At 29.5% G+C, this 25,982-nt stretch overlaps 1 long non-coding RNA gene and 1 other non-coding gene across 2 annotated transcripts; one reads left to right on the top strand and one right to left on the bottom strand.

Moving 5' to 3' along the window:
• The first annotated feature begins 2,299 nt into the window (after window positions 1–2,299).
• On the top strand, window positions 2,300–12,033 carry LOC106683714 (uncharacterized). Its single transcript, XR_001343586.3, has 3 exons — window positions 2,300–2,431; window positions 10,088–10,175; window positions 11,851–12,033. It is a non-coding gene; the product is annotated as an uncharacterized lncRNA (long non-coding RNA).
• Window positions 12,034–18,352: 6,319 nt separating this feature from the next.
• Window positions 18,353–25,352, bottom strand: LOC112211311 (uncharacterized). Its single transcript, XR_010843423.1, has 3 exons — window positions 25,276–25,352; window positions 22,501–22,597; window positions 18,353–19,024 (listed from the first exon to the last, which is right to left on the bottom strand). It is a non-coding gene; the product is annotated as an uncharacterized protein (transcript).
• Window positions 25,353–25,982: the final 630 nt, after the last annotated feature.

The raw sequence follows: 25,982 nt of genomic DNA, 5'->3' as shown, positions 1-25,982 counted from the left end.
GGCTTTTTTCAAAGCTTAAAACTATAGAAAACTTACTCACAACCTTCGCCCGGGCGCATTTGTGAGGCCCGTTAGTCAATGGGTGGCACTCACAAGTAATAGGCGTGGAAGTGACGAACCCACCCTATGAAAAAAAGGCAGGAAACAGCCTTAGGCCTCTACAGATTATCGCGCGAATGTTGATAATAACAATAATATAGATATAGATATTATATTACAGTATGGGACAAAATTTATTTCTTGTTGTATTCCTTTTCATTATATGTCTAATACTTGTTTGTATTTATTTTTTATTTAGACTTTTCATTGACGAATACACATTCATGATATACAAGACATTTTTCGAGTTTCTGATCCTGAATGACTTGTAATCCTTATTTCTACTATTTTATGCCTCTTCCGACAATATTCCGATTGGGAGAATTGACTGCACTATTTCAGCACCATGCAACAATGTCTTATGCACCGTGGATGACATGTACCATGAATACTTTTCAATATCCATCTCTGCCGTTTCTTTTAGAAGAGCCGCAATTTTTCTGGGCGATCATTGAATCCATTTTTCACATTTTTTGTTGAAGAGTATTCCATACACTTGATTCTGGCGTGTAATAGAGAGATACCAAATTCAAGAGCATTCACATTAAGAGATTTTTGTTGGATGTTTGAAAAGTGACCCTCCACATCTCCGAAAAACCCGGAGATTTTTTTTGTAATCATAGCTGTTCCAATGCTTATTTAAAATTCGTAACTATTAACGTTGTTAAGCGCTCTAATTTTGTTTCCTAGTTTGACTGATCTGTGGCTTAGTTGACCATCGTAGAGCAGGACAAAAATTTAATAATTTCCCTCTTCCTCTTTTACAAACATATATCACTCACTCTTTTAGAGTAGTGTATGATTATTCTGTAGTGTCAAACTTTCATTATTCTGAGATAAGTCCTAAATTAATGGGAATACCCTTGAAAGAGGGGAAAAAAATCAGGCTGTTCTTAGATCCTGTAGCTTATATAGTGTGAGAATCACAAATTAAATAATCGAAATCAGTGCTTTCGAAAATGATTTTTTTTCCGCTGTAGTGCAGAGTGGGTTAACACGGTCAATAAAAGATTTTCCAGTTAGTAATTTATATCAATCTATAAAATAAAAACGTTCATTTACTAATTTTTTGTAACTCCAATATAAATCGACATTTTAATACAAGAGGCCAAGAGGAGAAAAAAGGCCGTTATCTCACCCCAATTTTTGATTACTTTAATGAAAACTATGTATAATTAATAGTCAAAATTGATGAATCTGCCAAGTATAGGTAGGGGGAATAAAAAATGGCGGATGTTTCAAAGCGATAAAAAAAACTAATTTTTCATTCGGAGCTCTATATCTTAAAAGTAGGACCAACATGAGAAAAGATCAGTAGTTATTGAATTTATTTTGAAAAATATTATATCTTAAAAACCATTAGACGTACAAATGACTATTAGCACTCAAATTAAAGCTAGTTTAATGAGCTATAAAGTAGTTTATGATGTTTATCTTCGTAGGAGTAGTAGTTTACATGAAGTTTGCTAAAATAAATTGATTTATAGTTATTCGGACAAATTTTCATTTGCCAAATTTCATTATATTCATACGTCAATATCATAAAAACTATTATTATAAGTTTAATTTCTTTTATTTTGAGTGTTGGCAGACATAGGTGCGTTTTATGCATCTAGAGATATATTTTATACGGATAATTATTAAATTGACATTTTGTGAGTTTATTTTGATATAGATTTCTCTAAGTAAATTAACTAACTACTAATCTCTCTGTTGATTTTTAAGAAGTTTTGCTTTTTAAAAAGCTATATCTCGAGAACTATTGGACGTAAATAGCTCTTTTAGGTCTAATATTTCAGCAAATTTACTCTTATTTAAATAACGTTCTCTTAGATTTTCGAGTGTTGTTGGTAGTTTTTAAGATATAGAGCTCTGTTTAAAATTAATGTTTTTTTTAAGGTTTTGAAACAGCCATCATTTTTTATTCCCCCTACCTATACTTGGCAGACTCATCAATTTTGACTAGTAATTATACATAGTTTTCATTAGAGTAATAAAAATTGGGATAAGATAACTGCCTTTTTATCTTCCCGGCTCTTGTACTATTTGATTTGGGCAATAGAGTACATGGGAATTCTACAAAAGTTTGAAAAAATGTATTTCCAAGGTCTATAGATAATAAGATGAACGACATTGATCAAGCATACAATGGGTCATTTGACGGAAACAGGATAAAATAGTGACATAATTGTAGGAAGTACACGTGTACACCTCGCCAGCTAATATATAAGTGGCTGTGAGGCTTCTGCTATCAGCACATTTCAACACTTTGGCCAACATGAGAACTTCAATTGTGTTCTTCATTGCTCTCTGCCTCTCGGCTCAGCTATTGGTGAGTTAGTTTTTAACATTATTAAATTATAAATATAAAATCTATACTTCGAAAAACTGGATTAATTAGTACAACATTTTTTGGCCTAGTCTTAAATTTTAAAAACGGAGTAGCCCTGACGAAGACCTGCAAGGTGGGACGAAATGTTGGTTAACAATAAATAGTTTTATTATTCTATCTTCATACCTTTATTGACCAACAACCAGGCTATCTTCCTGCAATATTTTAAACAAAAACCTCCGCATAGCTTTAATAGTTTTTATTATCTTCACACTCCTACACTTCGGCTATTTTAATGGATCAATCAATAAAAAAAAATTAAGCACATTCTATTTATTATAAATTAATTTAAAAAAAACACTATGAACAATTACATTTCCTACCTTATTACACTATCACAGGCAAAACATTGGTAATAAACTTAATTGCATAGTTTGTCTAAAATAACATTATTCTTACAGGTAAGATTATTATATTTAATAGTTTACATTCTCTATTTCAATTACTCACTTAATCAACATTGCGCAGAGGTTTGCCAAATCTTCATTATATTTTCAATTTTATTTCAGTTTATTTATTCATTCATATTAGTATTTAAAAAACCTATCAATTTTAAATACATGTTATTTATCTTACCAAAACAAGAATAACATTATGTTCATGAATTAACTTTGTACTTAATATACCAATCCAGATTGATTTTTTTGTCTCTACTCTATCCTTTGTTTTTTATGATTTTTTAAAAGTTGCATTATATAATGAATAGAATGTATTTAAACAATTTTTATTGATAGATCCTTGAAAATTGCCGAAATGTTGGAGTGTTGAGATAATAAAAAAGTGTTGAGACCAAATGGATGTTAGTTTTTTTAATAACTACTAAACAAATCTGCCCTAAATGAAAATTTGCAGTTTTTGCCATAATTAATTTTAACTTATTTACCATAAAGTCGGTTTATATTTTTAAAAATCCTAATTATGCTTTTATTTTTGGATGGCCATTGATTGACAATGGGTAATAGATAAAAGGAAGATGACCCTGATGTATTTTGTAATCAATTTACACACCTAACCTTGGTAGGGGGGTTAAGTTTTTCATTTTGTGGGACCGCTACTAAATGAAAAAAGTCAACACCCCAGGATTCGATCCGGCACCGCCCGCAGATCTCAGATCTATAGACCTTGGCCTAACCAACTGAGCTACTAGCGGCCCCATGTAGGTTTTATTCTTATTGAAATAGTCTGACAGGGATTATACAATGAATAAAAAATAAATGCTTTAAATTACCACAAATTTTGTTTTTTTGAAATTATTGACCATTCCAATTTTTTATTATTAATGGAAAGTTGATAAATGTAAACTATGAAAGGATGTGATAATTAAGTTAGGAAGATAAGAGTCATGAAAAATAGTCCGAAAATTAATATTGTGATGTATATGTATTATATAATGTTGGTAGTCACACCTTTTAGGAAAAAAAATATTCCACATTTAATGTAGAAAATAGTAAAGAATGTCGGAAAGTGCATTAATTAAAGGCTTGTTTAATGTGGCGGTGGCATACCTTTATATCATCGATTAACTTTTTGAAATCATAATTCTCGTGAAATTCATTGAGATTATGATCAAACTGGTTATATCAATGTAAAATTAGATTTCCTTTAATATCAGCTATGTCGTATCCACACTGAATCAGCGTACCTTAAAGTACCACTAATTTAATTTATTAGTAATAATAAACTAAGAATAACAATAAGGATAAATCATGAATAATTTGAACATTAACAACAGGATAATAATTTTCCCAGATTAACAACAAATTTATGGTAATATGAGTAGTAATGCTAATGAATGATATAGTTATTGTAAGAAAGCCAATGATTTTAGAAAGTATTATAATATTATTTATAAAATATAAAAATATATTATCTAATTAAGTCGTAGATGGTTATTGTTGGGGGTGAGAAGAACGAACATGTAAATAACAAAAAATATATACCACTACATATTTTTAAATGAAGAGTCAGGGATGAAGACTCAGTTAGGAAGTACTGTAACTAGACCAACGGTTGGGCGTGGAGGTGATTTAGTTTGAATCATGGTAGACAATTAAGGTTACCCACTTTATGAGCCTGAGTGGACCCGAGAGGGCTGACTCATGGCTACAGTAAAATAATAAATAATTGTCAGTCTCAACCCCAGATCCTTGGAGTTAGTAGCACAGTGCCCTACCACTGAACCACGCAGCTCTCTATATATAAACTCGATTGAGAAATAAATTAATTGTTCTAAATAGAATCTTACTGAGGGCAAGAATCACCATCGTGAATAAATGTAGTAATATCTTATTTAAAACGAGTTTTCTTTAAGCTAGGGCAGTAAATGAAAGTTTATAATAGACTTTTATAACACTCACAACATCGTCTTGGATTATTGAAAAAGAAACGAGGTTGTTCTATTATTGTAAATTCTTGTAAATTCATAATTTTTAATCCAATGAGGAAAACGCGTAGCTTACAATTTGGACCATATGCAGAACATTGTTGACATTAATTCCTCATCATGATATTTGGGATATTCAAGATTGATTTCCCTAGAATTCAGGAAATGGTGTACCAAAATGCAAATGCTATCAGAGTGTTCTATAGAAAACCAGATATTTCAATTTATCAGGAAAAAATAAGAGAAATCATATTTACATGTAACAAAAAAGATTATATACAAAATATAATAAAACCGTAAAATTAGATAAAATACAACTGGGTACAAAGACTAAATTGAAATAAAAGAATATCAAAATCAATATAAAATCAAATAATGTCAATTTATAATATGTTAAAAATAACAGATGCTGCTTTAAATACGTAAAAAATAATTTTTTTTCTAATACCTATCTAACTCTAGTAAAGAAAATTCTATATTAATAATTCTGCCAGAATATTCAGTTTTAAATAATAATAATAAATTTATAGAAGATTTTAATAAATTACAAAAAATTAAAATTAGAAAGAACAACAAAAAGTAAACAAACTTAAAACTATTTAAATGAAAAAAAAAATAAGAGAAATTATATTTACATAGAACAAGAAAGAGTAAATACAAAATATAATAAAATTGTAAGATAAGATAAAACATAACTGAGCATAAAGAATAAATTTAAAAAAATATATATAAAGAGTAAATTAATATAATCAAATAATGATAAAATATTACAGGATAAAAAATAACAAATTCTTCCAGTCTAATTACAGTAAAAAACAGTTTTCTATATTAAAAATTCTGTCATATGAAAGACTATATTCTGTTTTAATTAATAATAATAAATATGTATAAAATACTGATAATATTTATAAGATAATAATAATAAAAAAATTAAAATTAAAAATCAGAACAAAAAGTGAATAAAATTAAAGTTATTTAAATAAAAAAAAAAGAAAAGAAGAGAAATCATAATTACATATAAGTAAAAAAAGGAGATACAAAATATTGGAAGATTATCACTTCATACATTAACATTGCAGATGTGTATAACATAACATTGTTTCTTGTATTTTATTATGCAATACATAGAGGCCATGAGTCCCCCTGCACTAGAGATGATTAAGCTTCATAATAATGATAATAATAAAATATAATATAATATGTATTATATTATTAAACTATATAAGAAACTGTGTTACTGCAATAGCAGTGATACACTAACATACTATCCCTAATGGCAGCAGTTGTGTTGGGCGTTGACTGGCCATGTCCTGACAACATGAGATCAGAATCAATCAATGTTCCACACCGGACTTATCCACTCGGTAAGCCCCTCCTCCGCCTCCACTTAGCACGTCCTTTATCCATCTATCTGTTATATCCATAATAATTATTGTTATTAATTAATTAGTGATAAAAAAAAAAATTGGTGCTTGGCCATCCTTACATTATGGCAAAATCTCTCACCCAAATTTTTTTAGCGAAATATACCAAAAAAACTAACTCGTTTCGTATATGATGAGTGGAGGAGTCAAATTACCTACCGAATTAAATCTTTATATTGTTTTATTTTCTAATTTAGCCGAAAAAAATTAAAGTATTCTGGCTAGATTTATTACTTCAATTGACAAGCGCAAGTAATGAGATTTAGTTAAAGAACCCAAGAGAAGAAAAAAGACAATTATTTGAACCCAATTTTTGATTACTCTAATGAACAATATGTATAATTATGAGTCTAAATTGATGAGTCTGCCAAGTATTGGTAGGGGGAATAAAAAGTAGCGACTATTTATAAACGCTACAATACGTATTTTTCATTCGGCGTTAAAATTACCTACAACACTAGAAAACCTAATAGAACATCATTTAAAGTAGAGTAAATTTGAGCCCTAATAGAGCTTTTTGCTTCCCATAGTTCCCGAGACACTTTTTTTTTTTTTTAATTTTATTTATAGTTGGGGTATTTTATTACTTATTTTTATTATTACCCTGACAGAGCTTTTTTATTTGTGGTTTAGCGATCTTGAGTTACCGGACAAATTTTCATTTAACAAATTTATATACATATGTGAATATCATAAAAACTACAACCCCTACGAAGATAAGTATCATAAACTACTTTGTAGTAAGTTAAATATCCTTTATTTTATGTGTTGGCAGACATATGTGTGTCTTATGGATCTAGAGATATATTTTTTTCAAAAATTCAACATTCTATACGAACAACTTGAAATTAACATTTTGTGAGTATATTTTTTCAAATATCATAAAAACTACTACTCCTACAAAGGTAAACATAATTGGCTATTTTTTAGTAAACTTAACTAGCTTTAATTTGAGCACTGGCAGACATCAGTACGTCCAATGGTTTCTGAAATGAAGTTTTTCATAAATCTAACTTATTGTCCGAACAACTATAAATCAATTTTTTAAGCAAATATCATGAAAACTACTATTCCTAGGAAGGTAAAGTTCATAAACTTCTTTATAGTCCATTGAACTAGCTTTAATTTGAGTGTTAATAGACATCAGTACGTCACATAGTTTGCTTAGATATAGAATTCTCAAAATACATTCACTAACTACTAATCTTTCAGTAGATTTTTAAGAAATTTTGGTTTTTAAAAAGCTATATCTATAGAACTATTGGACGCAAATAGCTCTTTTAGGGTTAATATTTCGGCAAATTTACACTTCTTTAAATAATGTTCTCATAGATATTCTATTGTTGTTGGTATTTTTTAAGACATAGAGCTCCGAATGAAAAATTAATGTTTTTTTAAGGCTTTAAAACAGCTGCCATTTTTTATTCTCCCTACCTATACTTGGGAGAGTCACAAATTTTGACTAGTAATTATACCTAGTTTTCATCACAGTAATAAAAAATTGGGGTGAGATAACTGCCTTTTTTTCTTCCCGGTTCTTGCACTACTAGGTCTATCGTTCTGAGACTGCGGGCGGCGCCGGATCGAATCCTTGGGTGTTGACTTTTTCATTAAGTAGTGGTCCCAAAAAATAAAAAAACTTGACCCCCCCACTATGGTTAGAATAGGTTGAAAACAAGGCAAACTGTCACCTTCGCTCTAGATTGCCTGAAAAAAATATTAACTATTGCTATGACATCAGATGATATATTATATTATAAAAATAATGATTTTAGGATTGTTTCCAAAATTGAAGCTCAGTAAGTATCCATAAGTAGACATTGCCATCGCTGAGGACTACCTTCTATTATAATAATAAATAAAACTTTACAAATGATCATGATGATGGTATTTGACATTTAGGATAATAAACGAAGAAAAGAAAAAAGATCTGGATAATTTAGAGTTTAAAATAGTATAATGATATTGTTGAAGAATTCAGTCGAGTTTTAAGCTCATCTTCCTGACCTTACTTTCATCAAAATCATCTACTTCGGTGGGCTTGATGAAATTTGTAGGGTCGTATAAAAAATTTACCTTCAGAAATTGCATAAATTTAATATTCCAAGGCTAGAGGGTCTAGCGGAATGTAATAGGGAAAATTATTTTCGCATGAGAAAATATAATTAGATAGTATCATGTGTACATAAACGTATAAAAATATGTCAATTATTACGTTAAAAATCGATGTCTTTGGCATCTAGCATGTAGTATTTTGCAATACTTTTATTAGTTTTGAATTTTTCCCAAAATTTTATCTAATCTTACAATAAACATAAATAAATTAATTTTTTTTTTCTAATTACATAAATAAATTCGAAGTAACATTTTAAGGTCTGTTGGTATATAAAAAAAAAAAATATATATAGAATTTAATTATGGCTCGGGCATGGTTAAAATAACTCAAATAGTAAATAAACTTTTTATTAAGAGCCAAAGTTATATCCCACAAATTGGGGTTTCATCAGAACTTTCAAAATGAAGGAAAGCAAAAAAATGATATTTGTTTCATTTCATAAACTTCCCCAATGAAGCTCTGAAAAGTGGGCCGAAACGTTAACTCTAATTATGGGTTGAAATTTAATTATGCTTTAATTTTTAAATATTATTATAAATCTATGTTTGAATGTATTTATTAATAATTTTTTTAAATGTATTATAATTACTGTTTTTATGAACCATACTTTTTGACGATTTTCATGATTTTTTATTATTATAATTATTTCATTTTTACTTAATCTTTATTTTACTCTAATTTCTCTTATATTCCATCTTTTAGTGTGTACTGTATTCTTTATATTTCTCTCATATCTACTTATCATTCGTAATTAATTCCCTATTCATTAATTGTCTTGTACTTTCTTGTATTTCTTGTTTATTTATACTTTTTACTGTACATATTATTTTATGTTATTTTATTTACTTAGTTCGTTTTTATGTAAATTTTCATATATCATACATAATTTTTAATCACACTATATGTTATTATTATTTCATGTTGTCTTTTTCTCTTACGCTGTAACTTAATTTTAGTTGTTTTTATCTTTTTTATTTAGCCCTAGTGAAGCCCTGCAAAGTGAGACGAAACTTTGGCTCATAAATAGTTTATTTTAAATTTAGCCATAATTTTTTTTTAGTTCATTATCATTAGTGTTATTATGAACCTCAGTCATTAATATTTTCATTCTATGTATTATTTAATTTTTTTTATTTTATTATTTATTATAATATTGTTATTTCTTACGGTAAAGTTTACATTGTGTGCCAAGTCTTGAAAAAATATAAGAATCTGTACCTAATTTTTTGATGTTTTTTTACTAAAAGTTTGAATTATTTGCTATTTAAAATTACTTAGATTCGTTTATCGCAGTCAAAAATCATCAACCTTTCCATTAATGCACTAATCAGTTAAAAAAATATAATTATAAGAAAGGAATATAAATTTTCGTAAATAATTGAAACATTCTTTCTTTTAAATAATTATTATATTAATCCTTATAGCATATTGGAAAACAGAAATTAGGAAACAAGAAACCAAATATATAGCTGTATAAAATTAATTTCAATAATATTATAGTACAATTTATTTAATTTAGTTGTAATTGATTCTCTAAAAGAGCTTCTTTACAGCGTATTAGAATTAGAAAAACATCTAGGGTTTCTATGAAGTTTAAAAAATTTTAAATTTTTGCTAACTTATGTTAATATAATATTTCTCCCAAAATCATATTTTTCTTATTTATTTTCTAGCTTTCAGTAAATGCAGCATCGGTGTCTCAGAACAATGGGGACATGCAACCCTGCGGACGAAATAGGCAAGGATCAACACCAATGCCCGGTATGATCTATATAAATAAAAATATAGTAGAAAATAGTTAAAATTATTAAATATTTATAACGTAGTTCGATATTGCTATTTTTAAGGTTTTGATTATCTTTTAAAACTGATAAGTATCTTCCTTTGGTATTCTGTTTTTGACGACGCCAAAATTAAATAGATTTTTGTAGATTAAATAGATTTTTATAGATTAAATAGGTAGTTTATTGTTATATGGGAGTTTATCCAGAAGTGGGATGGCATGCATGCATCGCATATCTTATTTGTTGTTTTAGTTATTATTTTATTATTTTAAATATTTTAATATTTGTTATATAGGGGAATTTGTTGATCAAATGAAATAGGGGTTGTGAAATGGAAGGGAAAGAAAATTAAAAGGCATAAATCGAAAAACTTGTAGTTAGTTTGTAGACTGGTATTAATTGTAGAATAAAAGTAAAAGAAAACTGTGGAAGAAAAAAAAAAGTTATCAATCTATTATATTATATCATGTAAAAATATGTAACCTATATTTGTCCAGTCACGGATTGATCAGTATGCTGTGTAATGTAGCAACCCGATATATTTGGGCAGCATTAATAAAGTATTTCTTTCTCTCTCCTTAGTTTATAGTTAAATAAATGTTTGTAAAAACTTTCTTATACGCGATGCTGTGATCTCCTTGTAGTTTATTTCTTTAAAATTTTAAAAGATAAATAATGCGATGTATCAAAACAAATGACCGTTTTTCAACAAAAATATTTGTATTATTATTTCTTTGATATAAAATACAATTAATACTCAAAGTATAGTCCATTATTATCTACCGTCATTAACTACCTGCTAACCAATTGCTCGATCCCACGCTGATACCATTCTGTTGAATGGCTATCAAAGAACTCTTGGACCGCAATTTCAACTTTCGTAAAATTATCAAATTTTTTCTCTTGAACAAAATGGGCCATGGGTCGATTCAAGTAGTAGTCCGATGGTGTGTGTTCTGAACTATATGTTGGATGAGGCAGGAGTTCGAACCCATGGAGTTCTTTAAACTTTTTTTAGGTTCGATGGGAAGTGATTGCTGAGGAGTAAGTTGGTGATGGGCCAGTCTACTACTCTTTTTCACCTTTCCCATAGAGCGTAGATGGCGACTAACAGTATCTTTCGACACACCAAACTCCCTGGCAAGTTTTTGAGTACTTGTGGACGGATTTGACTCTACAGCTTCCTGCAGAACCTCGTCAATATCCATTAAGCCCTTCTTCCTTTCCAACGTCGTATCCCACTGCTAAATATGCCAAACCAACGCCGCGCCGTGCGCGGGTCAAGGACACCTTCCCCTTCATATTTAATAATTTCACGATTTGCTTCAGTGGTTGTAAATTTTTTTTTTCAAATAATGCCTTAAAATTAACGAAAATTTGGTAGGACACTGTCATGTTTCTCCTTTAAAACAGATAGCTAAACTGAGGTTTTTTTTTAAGAAATCGAATGGGATTAAACAAACTCAAAGAATCCTCTAAAGGATTATTAAGTATTGGTAAGTATTAAAATGTTTACAGTCCTTTGAAATTGAATTTGATAAAACGGTCATTTTTTTTCAATAACTCATTACTTTATAGATATGGTGTTCCTCAGGAGTTAAATTGTATTAGCTTGCTATTATTCCATTTATTTAATTTTTTTTTCATTTCAGACGGATCATCCACTACACCTTCTACTACAGCAGCTCCTACCACTTAGACATAACTGAACTCAAAGCGGCACCTTATACATAACTATCAGCACTCAAGACTGTTCTGTTGACTACAGTTCATTAAAATATAAAAACTGTTACTGGAAAGCACAACAATAAAACTATAACTGAATAAATAAAAAACTTCTATTTCTCAACTTTCCTAATTATATTCCATTCAACTATTATGTTTTAAAGAGTTTAAGTTTATAAAAATTTGCTGCAGTGCGCACACCACATAATTTTTACTGATCTGAATACTGAATAATGAATTTAATTATTTCGACACGTATTATTAAGACAGGTAAAAAAAAAAGTAAGAATTACTGTTTTCATAGCAACCATGAAAACAAAAACTATTTATTATTATTATAAATTTATTTTATGTAGGTGGTTTTCTCAAAGTTTTCTTTACATTCTACGACTTACTTTTTCTATAATATTTTTCTTTGGAACGATTTATAATATAAATGATTATTCAAGCTTTAAGAATAACATATGTTTTAGTTAGGAAAAATAACAAAGTGTGTAATAATCTTGCAACCAAGAAGAAGTAAAGTTATTTCTCCCCAATTTTCTATTACTTTAATGAATACTTTTTATTATATAGTCGAAATTGATGAGTGTGCCAAGCATAAGTAGGTAAAATTGAGACTGTTTTAGGACGTTAAAAAAACATTAATTTTTCACTCAGAGCTCTATAACTTTAAAATTACTAACAACATTAGAAAACTTAAGAGAACATCATAAAAAGTAGAGTAAATTTGCTAAAATATAAACCCTAATAAAGCTATTCATGTTCAATAATTTCCGAAGTATAACTTTCTAAAAAGTAATATTTCATAAAAAAAGATTTTCTAAAAAATCAATTTTTTTCAAGAAATCTATATCTCAAAGCCATTTAAATGTCTATTAACACTGAAATTAAAGCTAATTTAATTTACTATGAAATATTTAATGACACTTATCTTCGTAGGAGTGGTATTTTGAATGATATTCGACAAAAAGTTAATTTGTAGTTGATCTGATAAAATTTGTGTATATATAATAAAAACTGCTACTCCTACGAAGATAATCATCTATTAGCTACTTTATGATACATATAAATAGCTTTAATTTAAGTACTGGCTGACAGCTATACATTAGTTTCATCACTTTTTTACAATGCACAGGCAAAGAAAATCATGTATTTTTTTTACTTTCTATCTTTCTCAATCCCATATTTTTCGTTTATATGCATTACATTCACTTTTAATAATTTTTTTTTTCACTTTCAGTTTATCAAAAATATATGTTGTTTAATTTTCACTATTGTTCATTATTATTTTCTTTTATGTATTTATTGAAATTTACAACTGTACAAAAAATAATACAATAAGTAAATTTTATAAATGTACAGAGTATTATCAACGAGGTACCCTCTCCTAGAAGATACCCAGAGAAATATATATTTGTTTTTGATATGATATAAATGAATGAGAGAGATAATAAAAACAAAAATAATGAAAAACAGGATGATAAAGCAATAATGAAAAAAACTATATCTAAGAAAATAAGAAGAATAACGGATAATTTTAAAGTTACGAATGAGGAGAAAAGTAATAATAATAACAATAAAATAGGAAAAACCTTAAAAGTGGGACATATTAAAAAAATAAATTACTACCCTGGGATGGCAAATGAAATTAAAAACGCTTTTATGAAATATGACCATCCAAATTACACAATTATAATTGCACAATAATAACATATTAGAGAATTTCTTGTCAAATATAAAAAACGAAATTGAAAAATAAAACAGACGAAATGTTAATTATAAAGTAAACTGTAAACAACATCAGAGTAGATGAGACATCACAAAATAGTATTTGGGAAACTTAGAAAATAAGCATGAGCTTGATTTTAAAGATGTAAAAATTTTAAACAAAGCAGACGACAAAGACGTAGATAATTTTAAAATTGAGATGGGAGCAATGAGAAAAAAAGGGAAAAAGCATTTTGTAGAAATTATAAATAAAATAGATTTTTTAAAAAACAGTAATTAGTGTAGCAATAAATTAGAATCAGTATACAACATGGAGAAATATAATTAAGCAAATATAATAAATAACATTAAAATAATTGAAACGAATTCGAATAAAACTAGATTGTTAAAATATTTTTAGACAAAATACTGTTTTATACCGATGTAAGCATCGGTATAAACTGCATTGATATTGAAACAGCGTTTCGAGGCTTATTTGTATCGATTATATATATATATATATATATATATATCGATAGAAAATTCCTCAGTCGTCCGTTTTTTATAAAAATATACATTCTTTCTTAAAATGTATCGTTTAATTTTAAAAATTAAAATTGTAAATATATTGTATATAAAGTATTATGTTATACAGTATTTTTTATTTCTTCTAGTGATTAAAGATACCTCTCCAAGCCGGCCTCCATTTGTTTTTCCTATAAATTATAACAAACTGTTCTCAAGAACTGAATGTTAATGGCTTCCTCGTACTCTCCAAGAACCATTGTAGTACTTCACAACATTAGTCAATTAACTCGGCGTATAAAAGCAGAACACGATTCCAAGTTTATTCAAAACAAGGCCAGCCAAGGACTGTGTCAGCAAACACTGCTCAGTAACCCTACTCTATTGTATAGAACTTTGTTACAACAACATAAATTCGGATCATTAATGTGCTCTCAAAACTCGCTCGCTTTTCAACATTTTGGTTATTCCTACACAAAACATGTAAAGGGATAGATAATGATTCTTTATTATTAATATTAAACAATTAAAAAATCTTGAAACATTTTATTTTTTTATTGAAACTGTTACGGTTGCCATGGTAAAAAAAACACTGGCTAGATCTGTGTAGACAAGCGGTGTTACGGTTGTCATAGGAAAAACAAAATACGAGCGATATGTTTATACATGCGAGTGGGTTTTGTTTTTGGTGAAGGCGACAGTTTGATTTTGGAACACGTTACGATTGGTAAATGTGAAGTGTTAATAGTTTAAAGGCCCTCTGTCTTTACTGTTTGAACCGAAATAGCACCATATGAGAAATGTCATCGTATGTGTTTTGTTTTGTTTTTTTTTTCAAAATTATGGTGTTCTACTTCAATGGACGGTGTTAACACTAGAAGTGGGAATATAGTGCAGTGACGTTTCTTCAGCACGTCCTGGATAAGAGAGTTGTAGCAGGTGTCATCCTTAAACTTTTGGTGAAGGTGAGACGGAGAGGAAATATCGGACAACCTTATGTTCGGCCAGGAGTGCACCCAAGGACTTCGTGGGATTTGAACTAAATTTTATTTTGTTTTATTATTTTATATTCACTTTTATACTCTTTTGGATAATAATGTAAATATAGTTATTAAGGTTAAGGATTTAAGTTAAGGTTAAGTCAACCTATAAGTTTTAATTGTTTTATAAATTGATAAGAATTCTTTTTTTCTCTTTTTCATTCTGTGTACATATATTTCTTATTATTATTAAACTTTTGTACATATAGTTGTACTGTTTTTTCTCTGCTTTCAACTTGTTAATTTACTTATGCTTTTTTTTTTTTGTTGTTCACGGAATATTACGATAATTAAACAGGTGGGTAGGTAACACCCCTAGGATTTCTGTTATCTACATGTAAAGGTATTCGCCAGTGGTCATATTCAACAATTGTTTATATAGTGGTATATTTTAGTTATATTGTGGGCATAATGCTTCGGGGTTTTAGTTATTTCCAAGAAAAAATAACGTGGCGCCTAAGGAGTAATTCTTTATTGTTTTGTCTTTTTTTTTTCCTTTTGCGATAATATTTTTTTTTTTATTATTTGCCTTTAATTCACCCCCTTCTCCGCTGAGCGTGGGCAACTATAAACGGTAAACATATAACTAAGGATAAGTCAAAATTTGCGGTTATAAAATTTACAACAGTACAAAAAATACAAATAAGTAAATATGAGGAATGTTTAAAACACTTGATAATCTTGGGAAGGAACAACCCAATGGTAGTACTCCAAACATTAATTTAAATCAGAAGGTCTCGTGGCTATATTATTTTCAGATGCCTCGAAGGATTATCGAGTAGTGTTAAAGATGAAAGATTAAGAACTAATGGGTTAGGATGGGCAAGCAGTTTGAAATAAAAAGACGCATAACTATTACGCGCCAAATCTGCAAAGACAGGAATGTTCAGGTCTTCATGGATGAGTTTATTTTTGATATAATAAGGTGCATCAAGGATTTTACAGAGGATTTTGGATTGAGCATGGGAAGAATTTGATGGCTTGATAGAGCCCCTGAACTCAATACCGTATGTCCACATTGGTCTAATTATCATAGTATTTAATTTTTTTTTTTGTAGTAAATGGGAAATTTACAGCGTTTCTCAAGTAGGTGTGGTAGTAATCGAAATGTACAAGTTAGGTTCTTGTCATTTCAGTCTAGTATGGGGATTCCATCTCTTGGCAAGATGGAGTCCTAGCGAATCTGTTCAACAGGCATAGTGACAGATTTAAAAAAAATACCAAAACATAGGAGAGTAGAGTTTAACAAGGCGTGTAATGGTGGTATGCTGGGAATTCAATTGATGTTATGTTTGTCTGTTAAGTTTAAATCTTAGAACAAAAACAAAATAATGTTAGATAAAATGAAAACGGATGATCCCTATATCTGCAGATATATATCAGATATTACATAACCTACCTCAGAATTATTGCTCAATTAGGACTCCGGAGATACACAATTACTCGAAATGATGGTTAGCAGAAATAAACCAATTGATTCATCAAATTACCATATATGCCTGTATTTTTTTCATAACTCAACATAATTATTAACTATTTTATCATTAAAATTAATTATATATGTATTGTTATTTATAGATATTATTTATTTACATATTACTAGATCCTTATTTTTATCGTATTCTGTATCATCTTCTTTTATTCCCAGTATTATATTAATTCACAAATTGTAAAATTGAAGCATTATTATTAACTTCAAAGCCCTTTCAGTTGTTATTACTATCATTTTTTATTTTAGTTAATTTTTTTAATAATTTTTATTTTATTTTTACTTTATTTTCATTTTAGTAACTGTTAATTTAATTATTAGTTGTATCACTAAAGATAAATCCATATTGTACTGATCTAGCTTATAAATTATATAGCTTCCATAACGCCCTAATTGTCAAAATTGTAACAATTACATTTCACTCATTTTTATATGTTATTTTGGCACCGACTGATAGATGTTGTCATCTGGTCGGACCATATTTTATGTAATTTTCTTAATGAAAAAAAAAATTCAAGTTATCAGAAATTATCATATCTGCTGTAAATTTTCTCTCTACTTAATGATTCATTAATTATATTACGATTACATTTTGTCGTTTTGTTTTATTGTATCCTTTAGCTACTCTTTAGCTTTAATGCCCTTATGTACTATATTATATTCCATATAATTTTACATATTTTATTTAGTATAATATTATATTTAATATGTATTTCATTCTTTTTTTATATTTTATGTTATATTCTTATTTGTGTTTCATTATTATTCACTACATAAGTTATTTCGATTATTTTTTTAATTATAATTTGTCTTGTTTTATTTATTTACTATATTTTCATTTTAGTATTTAGTTAACACTAGATATTAATTCATATTGTACTGTTCTAGTTAATATATTACAGTAGTCTCCACACCACCCTAATAACCAAAAGTGTAACTAATATATTTCATTTATGTCTATCATTTTTATGTTTTTTTTAGTACCGATCGATAGATGTCATGTAAACGGACCATATTTGATGTAATTTTATAAATAAATAAAAACATTTTACCTCCAGAAGTCATGTCTAGCTTATATAAAAAGCATTGGTGGATTGTTGTAATTTTTTTCAAGTTGTTTCACGAAACAACAGAACAAAAAATTAAATACAAATACAACCATTGAATGTGATGGTTGTTCTATTAGAATTGCATTATACAGTATTGTGAAGAAATTATTTGTTGGTAGCTCTTAAAATTTGAAAAATTAAAAAAAAAAAATGAAGTGACAGTAGCTTCCAATGGCATAAGGTGTGAAATTGTACTACCATGAAAGTAAATATCATGACGTCAACTGTCATAAATGTTACACCATTGCACAGCGACATTTACTGCTGTGGTTTTTAACAGTGACTATGGAAACGATCCTGACGTAACTGCAGCCCGATCACTGTATTTTTAACATCCACGCTATTCTAAGTGCGCCAGTATTGTCATTCACTAGCTTGACCACTATAACATGTTATTTAAACTATCACGCCAGTTCTAGTATGATAGTATTACCATGATAGTAAACGCTGTCTTTGTTGCCTAAGCGTATTCGTATCATGCACGCGCCAATAAAAATAATTCACAGTACAATTTTTTTTTCGTTCCAAAAATAGTAACAGTTACATTTAGGCCATTATAAATTTATTAACATTTAGAATTTTATTTATAAGTGTAATTAATAAAACTACAATCAAACAATTGAATACATAATTATTAAGATATCCTTCACACACTCATTATATAATTCGTTTATAAATATTTTTTAATTATTTATTATAAGCTTAAATAAAATTTGAGCTATTCATCTTCATCAATATAAAGAAAGCTCTTCAGTAATAGTACGATATTTATACAAAACTATTATGTTATTTTCTTTATAAATGCCTATGGCGTTTAATACAACTAAGTATGTTACAAGATATAACTATAAAGTTTATTTTATGGAAGAATAAATTCTAAAAACTAATGGCTGAAAATGAATTCTGTTTATACTCTTTACAAACCAATATAATAATAAAATTCCAGTTTTAGATAATATAAAAATATAAAATAAGTAAATAAAAAAAAAAAACTTGAAAAACAGTATAAATTTTCATTTTATCTAAACTATTTCTTTTAACTGCAAATAGCGAGAAATTAGAACTATTCTTGTATAGTCATAAAAATTCTTCAGGCATGATTAATAAATCTAATCTCTATGATTGATGAGTGGGAATAATTTTCATCCTGCCGCGGTAGTTGTTGTTGGACGTGTTGTTGTTGTTGTCGTTGTTGGACGTGTTGTGGTTGTAGTTGTCCGATTCGGAGCTAAAAAATATAAAATAAATATTATGATAATTAAGATAATACGTACTAACTAACATGATAAAGTAAATCAAACAAGGGAAGAGCTTGTGGCCTCTTTTATCTTATCAGAAATTTAAATACAAATACGGTACTTTACGGCTTTTCGAAAAGTATCTTATATCACTTATTTGATTATGATAAAACAACTGATTTTTTAAAATCACTATTTAATCTCAAACTGCGCTTTATTTTTAAAAAAATTATTTATTGTAATTTAAGACTATATACAAAAAATACAATAAATAAATATACGGAATGTTTCAAACACTTCCAAATCTTGGGAAGGAACCAACCAATGGTGGTATTTCAAACATTAATTTAAATTAGAAGGCCCCGTGGCCATCTTCTTTTCAGATCCCTTGGAGGATTATCAGGGATTGTTGAGGAGGAGAGATTAAGAACTAATGGGTTAGGATGGGTAAGAAGTTTAGAATGAAAGGACGCATATCTATTTCGGGTCAAATCTGCAACGAATGGAATGTTAAGGTATTTATGGGTGAATTTATTTGTGACGTGATAAGGAACATAAAGGATTTTACGGAGGATTTTGGATTGTAAGAATTGGAAACGGGAAGAATTTCATGGTTTGGTAGAGCCCCAGAGCTCAATTCCGTATGTTCAAATTGTTCTGATTATCATAGTATATAATTTTTTTTTGTAGGAAATGGAACGTTTTGAGCGTTGGTCAAGTAGGTGTTTTAGTCTAGTTTGGAGATTCTTAGTAAGTCGCTTGTCAATATGGAGGCCTGAGCAGCGAATCTGTTCAACAGGCGTTAGTGTGATATTTAAAAAGGATACTGTAGAACAGGGGGGTAGAGGTTTACGATGGAGAGTAAAGGTGATCTGATGGGGTTTGTTAGGATTTATTTTGATTCTCCAGTTTTTAAACTATTCTTCTATGGATGTTAGTGTGCCTGTAGAATTTAGGGTGCATTAGTAGGGTCGTTGTTTACAGACAGTGACATATGTTTTTAGGACTGCATTAAAACTGATTTTTTTTTTTTCGCCGAATAAATCGAGCCACCATTACTGTCTTGGCATGATGTCATTCCGACATAAACATATGGTAGGTTTATCAACTCAGAGCCAGTTTTATTTTAATTTATTCCGTTTTTATAGTTATCTTTCTTGTTTAGGCTATTATCTATTACGAATTATGTTCCTTATCGTTCTTGTGCATTACCTCATTGAAAAAATACTATTATAAAGGCTCCACAAATGTTATTAATCAAAGTGCTGAAATATGTCAGAACTACAAACATTTAGTTAAAGCTGGCTTAAAGGGTTACAAAATTATTGTTGGATTTAAATAACAGATTATATTTTTGTAAAGATTACTTCGATGTAAGTATAATACAAGATAAAGATTGTATGTTCATTAGAGGTAATATTTATTCTAAAAGAATACTTAAAGTTACTAAAATACACAGTGGTTTTGCCTTTCAGTTGGACAACGATATTGAGAATTATGTTCGATACAAAATAATGGGTTCAGTAAAAAAAAAAAAAAAATAATAATAATACTAGTCTCATACCAACCAAATTCTCAAAATTCCATATAAACCTTTCCAACCATCCTAATCCTTTGGTTCAAACCTTATCTAGTTCCACCCATCCCTACAGCCCACCTAGAAGGTTGAAACGGCAGTGGCCAAGGGACTTATTAAAATAAAAAATGGACAATTGGAGTTCTGGCAATTGTCAGATTCTCCACTCAAGTTGGGTGTTTGCGGCTTTAGCGCACTTGCTCAGCCTCCACTGGCTCATTACCAGTGATGCGGCGAGAGGGATGCGCTGGGATCTCTTGAGCTCTGCTCTACCCCTCACACGTGGGGGATAGAGTGGGCTCAGGGATCCTCAGGTCGATTCTGTAAATATTGTATATATTATTTTATCATTATGTTATTTTATTTATTTATTTTTCATACAGATAGTCTGATTATGTTCACTTGTCTATTCTTTTGTTTGTATATATTTTAAGATAGTTTTTTTATTTTATTTTATTTTTTTTATTTTAGTATGTATCAGATCATTCATCAATATTACCTATTGCCCACAACTGTGTGGCAGATTGTAATATCTATCAATAAATAAATCTATCAAAAAAAAATACTAAAACCAGACACCAGATCATCTAGATTTGATTGTCAGTCTGATTGAACATGGATGTTCACACCAACTGATCCTCGATCTGACTTTATTAAGAGACAATTACTTCCTTTGAATGAAGAGGTTCAGGAAGACAGTTTAGCTAGGAGATCATCATCATTAAACAATTGTAAAATCTTAAAACAAAAAGAAATATCAGAAGATAAAATAAAAACGGATGGTCCCCATATCTACATAATTATCACATATCACATAACGTATGTACGATACAGAATAATGGGTTCAGTAAAAAAAATATTAACGAAACCAGACGCGCCAGGCCATATACTCGTACATTTGATTATCAATCTGATAGAACATGGATGTTCACACTGTTCAGAAAGACAGTTTAGCTGAAGATCATCATTACTTATAAAAAGTCATTTTGCATTTATTTAGTGCATTAAAACGTTTCAATTCAACAAAATGACTGCATTTATTCAATTAGTTATAATTTCAATCATAATTGGATTGAAATGTATCAATTATATTTAATGTTTTCCTGTTCGTTTGTCCATCTTCCAATTGTTGAGGACGACTTTACTCAAGAACAGAAAAAAATAGACAAACTGCAATTTAGAATATAACTTACACAGAGGTTTTAATATTTTTAAGCTCTGTAGAAGAGAAATCAGGGTTTGTCCCAAAATATTTCGATAACATTATTCGATGCTTAACCATTGTAAGAAAATTTGTACTTTCTGCTTTCATGAAATCATAATCCATGGTCGTTACTGAAAAGGGCTTTTTGTAGCAGAGGAAGTTAAGCGACTGCCTTTTTACTGCAGCGGCGCCGGTTCGAATCCGGCCAGTGGGAGGGTCTACTTTTATTTCTATCGTTGTACCACAGAATAAAAACTTGACTTCTTTCCATAAAATAGGTTACCACTAGATAACTCCTCCCCCTTTATCTCAGAAATGAAAAAAAAGTCTGTTATTGAAAAAACACAAAATGAAATATATAATGATTCTTTAAACAGCAAAATATCTAATAATTTAAAAACAGCTAAAAAATGAGAATCGATAAATCGTTGTTCTTTGTTTATGTCTAAATGACGTCACATACGAAGCCATCATGGTGGCTAGCGTTTTCCTTCTGTTAATACGCATATTAAAAATATTAGTTTTTAAAACAAAAATTAAGTCTTATTAATTAAAACATACATGATTGGGTTTCTGAATTTATTGACGATAATATTAACATTACTTCAAATTATTTTTACATGCGTCAAGTAACCGATTATAATTAAATAATAAACCTCCATAATTAAATAATTAAAATAACAAACCCCTAGTTGGTGCTCGGGTATAGTAGTAATAGCGTGTACCAAAGCAAGGTTTTTTCTTTTCCACGTCTCCAGATATAAAGGAGGGCACCAACAGTACCTGAAAGTAAATGATTAATATTATTTTTATTTTTTATTTATTTATTGATATTTACAACTGTATAAAATATTCAACAAGTAAATGTCATCAGCATACGTGGTAAGGATAGTGTTAGGAGTTGTTGGAATGTCAGCTGTATAGACGGTGTAGAGGAGGGGACCGAGAATACTACCTTGAGGAACACCAGCGGATTGAAAATAGAGGGATGAATAGAAACCATTGTGGTTTACTTAGAATAATCTATTAGTAAGAAAGGAACGGATGATGAGAAAATATGTAGGAGGTAGGAATTTACGGAGTTAGTAAAGCAGTCCTGGGGGTCAGACTCGATCAAAAGCCTGCTCTATATAAAAAAGACTCCCGCGCAGTACATTCCACGCTCCAAAGAAGACGAGACAACGTCCACCACACGATGACATTGCTGGATAGTGGAGTGGGATGTTCGTAATCCAAACTGGTGATCTGGGATTATATGATTAGAATCTAGGATGGGGTATAGGTGTTTCAAAATAAGTTTTTCGAGGATTTTTCCCATGATCGGTAATAGCGAGAAGGGACGGTAAGTGGATGGGTGCTCTGGCGGCTTTTGGAAATGAGTAATATGAATTTTATTTTTCATTTTTCACTAAATTTCATTTTAAAATCCTCCAAACTCTCTAAAAAGGAAATGATAATTGATTGATGAACACAATAAAGACTTGAGTAATCCAACTAAAATAGTGGATTAAAGTTTCCATTAGAAAACACTACTAAGTATTGGGTCATTGTTCGTTTTTATTAGTTCGGAAATTTAAAGTGAGATTAGTGGACTGTTGTCGCTTATTACGTTATATATATTTAGATATTTAAATTTAAATCTGTACCGCTATAACCCATAATCGGTCGGGGGTTCCGTCCTTTGGAAGGGCGCTCGACCGGCAGATTTTTACCCAATTAAAGGTACCCAATTTTAAAAGCTTGGTGGAACCCAGAAGGGTTACAAGAACCCACAGGGTTGATTCACAGCTACAAAGTAACAGAAAAAAATCCCCAGCCGGATTAGAACTAAGATTCGAACGCGTCTTACCCTTTTGCTACCCGTGCTCCCATATTTACATGTTATAATGAAATATTTACTATCATTCCAACTAATTGCGCATTCTTTTAGTATATTATCAAATATGAACATGAAAACGTGCTATTTTGTAGTATTTTTTTTTAAAGTTTAAATTCAGGAGCCCTAGCTATAAGAAATATTACCACGCCTTTTGGAGAAGGATCTTGTAACGAGACGACCATTCACTTGTGACACAGATTTGGATATCCAATCCAGAAGAAGACTAACCACTAATTGGCGAAGAACTTAGGCTCACTGTGGAATAAAACCCTTACCAAATAGTGAAAGGCCTTGTAGGGCAACTAAATAAAAGTGTATAAATAATTTTTTGATACTTAAAGGCCATCGTTAGAGTAAAAACAGTAGATCTATGGATACCTCATGAACTTGATGAGCGGTAGCAGTTGAATCGTTGTAAGGAATGCATTTCAGCGCTATATGACAACAGGTATCGGCCAGGTCAGTAGTTAAATATCGACGAAAGTCAGGGACACACCCAAAAACCAAATTGGAATCCAAAAAAAAAAAATATTTCTGTGTGATGGTCAATGGAAGGAATAATTCATTTCTCCTTTTTACACAGAGGAGAAACCATCTCATGCATATCTTGCTGCAGTGATATTGACATAATGCATCTAAAACTTGCCAAAAAAAACCTGCATTAATTGATCGGATAGGACCTATACTCTTAGACGACAACACCAGACAGTGAAGGATCTAAACCCACCATATTCACCAGATTTTCGATCTATTCAAAAATTTGAACGATTTCCTTAATAGCATAATTTTAAAAACTTATCTCAGGTCAAAAACCATTTGACATACAGATGTCTATTAGCACTCACATTAAAGCTAGTTTAATGATCTATAAAGTAGTTTATGATGTTTATCTTCATAGGAGTAATAGTTTACATGAAAGTTGCTAAAATAAATTGATTTATAGTTGTTTGACAAATTTTCATTTGCCTAATTTATATTCATAAGTGAATATCATAAAACTACTACCCCTACGAAGATAAGTGTCATAATTTATAGAAAGTTAAATTTTCTTTATTTTGAGTGTTGGCAGACATATGTGCGTCTTATGGATCTAAAGATATATTTTTTCAAAAATCAAACATTTTATACGAACAACTAGAAATTAACATTTTGTGAGTTTATTTTGTCAAATATCATAAAAACTACTATTCCTACATAGATAAATATAATTAACTATTTTGTAGTAAATGTAACTAGCTTTAATTTGAGCGCTGGCAGAAATGTATGTATGTCAAATGGTTTCTGAAATGAAGTTTTCATTTGTTTCAAGTATTGTGAGCGATTTCCTTAATTGCATAATTTTAAAAATTTATCACAGGTTAAAAATGCATTTTCTGACTTTATTTCTTTATACAATTTTCAATACTAGGATTAAAAAAACTGATAAAACATTCAGGAAAATATATAGAAGATGATGGTATTTAGTTTGAGTAGTTTAATTAAATAACCTTTCCGGTTAAGACTGGCATTTCAGATTAAATGACCTAATATAAGCTAATATTATCAATAAATTAACTAAACGGATTTTCCTTTTCAACGTTACCATCAAAACAAAGAAGAACGCCATGCGAAGGTGTACCGATGCGAACCTCATCTTCACAACACATCGACTGTCACAGGATCGAAGACCTCGGTAGTTTTATCGGCGTTTATTGCGAAGAGGAAATCGTAAACAATTATGTTACTCCGACAATCAGCTATTGTCCATTGGTGACAGTTCCTGCAATAACCAGCCCAACGGGTACAATGGATGCTGCAAAAACTTTGCTACGTCATTGCTTTATGAGTTTCCGGCAATCAAACATGATTTAGAATGTTACAGATATGTGTTCCAGATAGGATGCATTTCGATATTCAGAGCGTTGTTTTTATTTTTTTTAATTATTCATAAATAAAATAATGTCAACCATTTCCACTTCCTTTACGACCTGATTTAAAGGAAATTGGCCAGAAGTCTAAAATATATTTAAATACCCATATGAGAAACTAAAAAAAAATATCGAGGTGTAGATAGTTGACCGTTGATTAATGCTTGGAGAAGTTTGTCGGGGGAGGTTCGGTCAGCAAAGAACAACATAAATAAACAAAACCATATTTATTTATTTTATGCCGACGTTTCGACCTGAGTTTCAAGTCTTCATCAGGGCTATAGAACAAAAGAGATAACAACAACCTTTAGAGTAACATACAATTGAAAAGGAATAGTATACAAAGAAATTTAGAATTATACAAAATATTGAATTAAATCAT

This window comes from Halyomorpha halys, unplaced genomic scaffold (assembly GCF_000696795.3).
Source record: "Halyomorpha halys isolate HHAL.00 unplaced genomic scaffold, Hhal_1.1 Scaffold507.1, whole genome shotgun sequence".
Classification (NCBI taxonomy): Eukaryota; Metazoa; Arthropoda; class Insecta; order Hemiptera; family Pentatomidae; genus Halyomorpha; species Halyomorpha halys.
This window is presented reverse-complemented; position numbering and strand designations above follow the sequence as displayed.